Consider the following 5,882-nt stretch of genomic DNA (forward strand, 5'->3'; position numbering starts at 1 on the left):
ACCCATTCGCTGGATTAAAACAACCCATTCGCTGGGTTAAACAACACATTCGCTGGGTTAAACAACCCATTCGTGGGGTTACACAATCCATTCCCTGGGTTAAACAACCCATTTGCTGGATTAAAATAACTCATTTGTTGGGTTAAACAACCCATTTGCTGGGTTAAACAACACATGGGTTAAAACAACCCATTCGCTGGGTAGAAACAACCCATTAGCTGGGTTAAACAACCCATTCGTTGGGTTAACAACCCATTCCCTGGGTTAAACAACCCATTCGTTGGGTTAACCCATTCGCTGGGTTAACAACCCATTCCCTGGGTTAAACAACCCATTCGTTGGGTTAAACAACCCATTCGTTGGGTTAACAACCCATTCGCCGGGTCAAACCAACCCATTCGCCGGGTTAAACAACCCATTCGCCGGGTTAAACAACCCATTCGCCGGGTTAAAACAACCCATTCGCTGGGTTAAAACAACCCATTCACTGGGTTAAACAACCCATTCGCTGGGTTAAACAACACATTCGCTGGGTTAAACAACACATTCGCTGGGTTAAACAACCCATTCGTTTGGTTAACAACCCATTCGTTGGGTTAACAACCCATTCGTGGGGTTACACAACCCATTCGCTGGGTTAAAACAACACATTCGTTGGGTTAACAACCCATTCGCTGGGTTAAAACAACACATTCGTTGGGTTAACAACCCATTCGCTGGGTTAAAACAACCCATTTCCTGGGTTAAACAACCCATTCGCTGGGTTAAAACAACCCATTTCCTGGGTTAAACAACCCATTCGTTGGGTTAACAACCCATTTCCTGGGTTAAAACAACACATTCGTTGGGTTAACAACCCATTTCCTGGGTTAAAACAACACATTCGTTGGGTTAAACAACCCATTCGCTGGGTTACACAACCCATTCGCTGGGTTAAAACAACACATTCGTTGGGTTAAACAACCCATTCGCCTGGTTAAACCAACCCATTTGCTGGGTTAAAACAACCCATTCGTTGGGTTAAACAACCCATTCGCTGGGTTAAAACAACCTATCTCTGGGTTTGTCAACTTTCATTCCAACTTGGGTTGTTTTTAACCCAGCATTTTTGAGTGTACTAACCCTAACAGTCTACTAATACTAAACTAATACTCTAATGAGAGTTAGTTGACAGGTGCAACGTTATTAGTTAGAACATCTAAACCGTCAGAACCATCAAAATAAGTGTAACCAAAGATTTAGATTTTACATTTGAATACCCATCATTTACTCTTGACATTCAAAACCCATTTGATTTATATGATCTTTATCTGCCCTATATTACACTTAAAGTGGATGGTGATACTAAAAAAGCACTATGAAAGCAGCTGTCAAACCTCATTCAATTTAAAACCAGGAACCAATGACATTTGATGTCAAAAATGACAAATGTTGAGCTTAAAATTGGGTCTGTTCTTCACACAATGCAATCATATGACTTACAAAGACTTGAAATATATATATATATTGCACTAAAATTGTATGGAGGGACTTATGATGTCTTTTTGTCCTTGACATGCAGCTGCTGATCACTGTGTGCTTTTGGAGTATGGAAAAAGAACAGTTTGAAACACGTTTTGCAATTTTTCTCCTTGAATCCTTCATGAGGATGAATAAGTTATAAAGTTTCAATTATGGGTGCGCTGTTCTTTTAAGACGTTATTTGGCTTCTTTATGAGCTTATAAAGAGATTTTTTTTTCAGGTTGGGTTGTTTTAACCCAGCGAATGGGCTGCTTTAACAGCGACTGGGTTGTTTTAACCCAGCAGTTGGGTTAAATGTTTGCTCAACCTGCTGGGTAGTTTTATTTAACTCAACTATTGTGTAAAAATGACTGTATTGCTTGCTTAAAATGAACCCAAAGTATGTTGGAAATTAACATTTATTAATATGTTTAATGAATAATAAACATTTATTACATTGCTTATTAATAAATGTTCAACTTTTGATTATTATTGTTGCTTCTAGTAATTATGTGTCTGATTTTTAATTTCAACATATTTTGGGTTCATTTTAAGCCAGTCATATAGTAATTTTTAAACAATAGTTGAGTTAAATAAAACTACCCAGCACATTGGGCAAACATTTAACCCAACCGCTGGGATAAAACAACCCAATCGCCAGGTTTGTCCATCTTGGGGGTTTTTTAACCCAGCATTTTTTTTTTTTTTGTGTACCCACACACACACCCACACACACACACACACACACACACACACACAAGTAAGTCTGTCAGATCTGATATGTGTTTCTGCAACCATCCTGAATTCCCTACAGCGGACTTAAAGCAATGTGCACCGGATTCCTATCAGAATTCAACCTTGCACACCATTTAAAATGATCGTTATGGGATCAAATGAGACTCTACTGGGTGAACTCGAATGCCTAGAGGATTTTTTTGAATCTTGGAGTCTATTACATGTTGTACCTTAATCAGATCTCTGCTTGTATTGTATTGGAAATATGTCCTGATACTGGACAGTTTAAATAATTCACATGTGAAGCTATAGACTGTTTTCAAAATACATTCTGATGTCCTACAGTGGATTTTATTTTCTAAATGATTAATTAGAGTTATACTGGAATCCTATTTAAAAAATGGTTTCAAATGAACATTAAATTCATGTGCACATGTTGACTGGGGCTTGCAGTGATTCTGATTGATTTTCCACGTCAGCTAAGCTGTTTCAAGTTTAGACAATGTATATGACACAATCCAGGAATGTGAAGAAATGCTGACGCGGTTGAGACGGCAGCTCAAAACTGCTTGGATTCATCTCTGTGGCTTTCACAGTTTATTGTCTCCAAACCAACGTCAGCAAAAAGGAATCCGCTCATTTCTGAGGAGAACTGATACCTGCGCTCAGACAAGCAGAGGAAAATTTAATTTCTCTGATCAGATGCTGCTCTTTCATAACTCAGCAGATGTTCAGTTCACATATCACTGTCTCAACTTTGCCTCGGATGTTTCTCCTAAAATAAAAACAGATACAAACAGCTTATAGATGTCATACAGTATAGAGTATAGAACTATAAAACTAACGTGAAGAGCAACTCAGATCATTTGGTTTAATATTTAGTATTACATATGTGCAAAGTAATAGTGATTCTTCTTAGCAAAACAAATTGTGAAAAGTCTATAAACTATGCAGTGTGATGTTTATTCAACTTGTCACAAGATACAAATTATGACAAACAAATAAACATGCATTTGGTTGTGTCTCAGCACAGTCTGAAACATTTGCTGATATCTCTCTTAAAACTCTAGAGGAGAAACATGTGAGAGTTCTATCGAATCTTGTTTCCGCCACTGAATAAAAAATAAAAAAAGGTATAATTGCGACTTTATATAAACTGAGAGTTATAAAGTCAGAATTGGGAGATATAAAGTCCGAATTGTGAGATATACAGTCAGAATTGCGAGTTATAAAGTCAGAATTGAGATATACAGTCAGAATTGCGAGATATACAGTCAGAATTGTGAGATATAAAGTCAGAATTGCGAGTTATAAAGTCAGAATTGCGAGATATACAGTCAGAATTGTGTGATATAAAGTCAGAATTGCGAGTTATAAAGTCAGAATTGCGTGATATAAAGTCAGAATTGCGATAAAGTCAGAATTGCGAGATATATAAAGTCAGAATTGCGATAAAGTATAAAGTCAGAATTGCGAGTTATAAAGTCAGAATTGCGAGTTATAAAGTCAGAATTGCGTGTTATAAAGTCAGAATTGCGTGATATAAAGTCAGAATTGCGTGTTATAAAGTCAGAATTGCGTGATATAAAGTCAGAATTGCGAGTTATAAAGTCAGAATTGCGAGATATAAAGTCAGAATTGCGAGATATAAAGTCAGAATTGCGTGATATAAAGTCAGAATTGCGAGTTATAAAGTCAGAATTGCGTGATATAAAGTCAGAATTGTGAGATATAAAGTCAGAATTGTGAGATATAAAGTCAGAATTGTGAGATATAGTCAGAATTGCATGATATAAAGTCAGAATTGCGAGATATAAAGTCAGAGTTGTGAGTTATAAAGTCAGAGTTGTGAGTTATAAAGTCAGAATTGCGTGATATAAAGTCAGAATTGCGAGATATAAAGATTGCGATAAAGTCAGAATTGCGAGATATAAAGTCAGAATTGCGAATTGCGAGATATAAAGTCAGAATTGCGAATTGCGTGATATAAAGTCAGAATTGCGAGTTATAAAGTCAGAATTGCGAGTTATAAAGTCAGAATTGCGAGTTATAAAGTCAGAATGAATTGCGAGATATAAAGTCAGAATTGCGAGATATAAAGTCAGAATTGCGAGATATAAAGTCAGAATTGCGAATTATAAAGTCCGAATTGCGAGATATAAAGTCCGAATTGTGTGATATAAAGTCAGAATTGCGAGTTATAAAGTCAGAATTGCGTGATATAAAGTCAGAATTGCGAGATATAAAGTCAGAATTGCGAGTTATAAAGTCAGAATTGTGTGATATAAAGTCAGAATTGCGAGTTATAAAGTCAGAATTGCGAGATATAAAGTCAGAATTGCGAGTTATAAAGTCAGAATTGCGAGATATAAAGTCAGAATTGCGAATTGCGAGATATAAAGTCAGAATTGCGAATTGCGAGATATAAAGTCAGAATTGCGAGATATAAAGTCAGAATTGCGAGTTATAAAGTCAGAATTGCGAGATATAAAGTCCGAATTGCGAGATATAAAGTCAGAATTGCGAGATATAAAGTCAGAATTGCGAGATATAAAGTCAGAATTGCGAATTATAAAGTCAGAATTGCGAGATATAAAGTCAGAATTGCGAATTGCGAGATATAAAGTCCGAATTGCGTGATATAAAGTCAGAATTGCGAGATATAAAGTCAGAATTGCGAGTTATAAAGTCAGAATTGCGTGATATAAAGTCAGAATTGCAAGTTATAAAGTCAGAATTGCGAATTATAAAGTCAGAATTGCGAGATATAAAGTCCGAATTGCGTGATATAAAGTCAGAATTGCGAGATATAAAGTCAGAATTGCGAGTTATAAAGTCAGAATTGCGAGATATAAAGTCCGAATTGCGAGATATAAAGTCAGAATTGCGAGATATAAAGTCAGAATTGCGAGATATAAAGTCAGAATTGCGAATTATAAAGTCAGAATTGCGAGATATAAAGTCCGAATTGCGTGATATAAAGTCAGAATTGCGAGATATAAAGTCAGAATTGCGAATTATAAAGTCAGAATTGCGAGATATAAAGTCCGAATTGCGTGATATAAAGTCAAAATTGCTTGATATAAAGTCAGAATTGCGAGTTATAAAGTCAGAATTGCGTGATATTTAGTCAGAATTGTGAGATAAAAAGTTGCAATTACCTTTTTATCTTTTATTTAGTGACAGAAACAAGCTTCTATAGATTTCTGAGGTCTTTCTCCCAAGAGTCTTGGTTTGCTTTCCGCTGCTGCCTGGGAGAAAGAAGATAATAAAGTAGGTGTCATTTGTGGTTTTTCTTTTCAGTGGAAAAATAAAACTGAAAGCGTTTACTTTCAAGTAAATAAATAAGGGAATTTTGTGAAATGAGAGATCTGTAAACAGTGTGCGGTGTGTTGTTCATTAAATGTGTCACAAGATGTGAATCATGACAAACAGTGCCAGTATCTCAGCTGACTCACATAAACAAATGCGACGGCGAACGCGCATTCAATTCTCAGACTCACGTGGGCTTGTGGGAATCGAGTTATGCCGAAAATCCCCTTTTCTGGGGCCGAACGTCTCTCTCTCGTTCCCCTCCCCAACTCTCTCGGTCTCTGGCTCATGTTAGATCCTGTCTGCTTCAGCAACGTCCGAAACCCCACCTCCT

The 5,882-nt window shown here is 36.6% G+C and overlaps 1 long non-coding RNA gene across 1 annotated transcript; it reads right to left on the reverse strand.

Annotated features, from left to right (window-relative positions):
* Positions 1-2,065: 2,065 nt before the first annotated feature.
* LOC125250842 lies at positions 2,066-5,875 on the reverse strand. Its single transcript, XR_007180878.1, has 3 exons — positions 5,740-5,875; positions 5,398-5,487; positions 2,066-3,011 (listed from the first exon to the last, which is right to left on the reverse strand). It is a non-coding gene; the product is annotated as an uncharacterized LOC125250842 (long non-coding RNA).
* Positions 5,876-5,882: the final 7 nt, after the last annotated feature.

This window comes from Megalobrama amblycephala, linkage group LG17, assembly GCF_018812025.1.
Source record: "Megalobrama amblycephala isolate DHTTF-2021 linkage group LG17, ASM1881202v1, whole genome shotgun sequence".
Taxonomy (NCBI): domain Eukaryota; kingdom Metazoa; phylum Chordata; class Actinopteri; order Cypriniformes; family Xenocyprididae; genus Megalobrama; species Megalobrama amblycephala.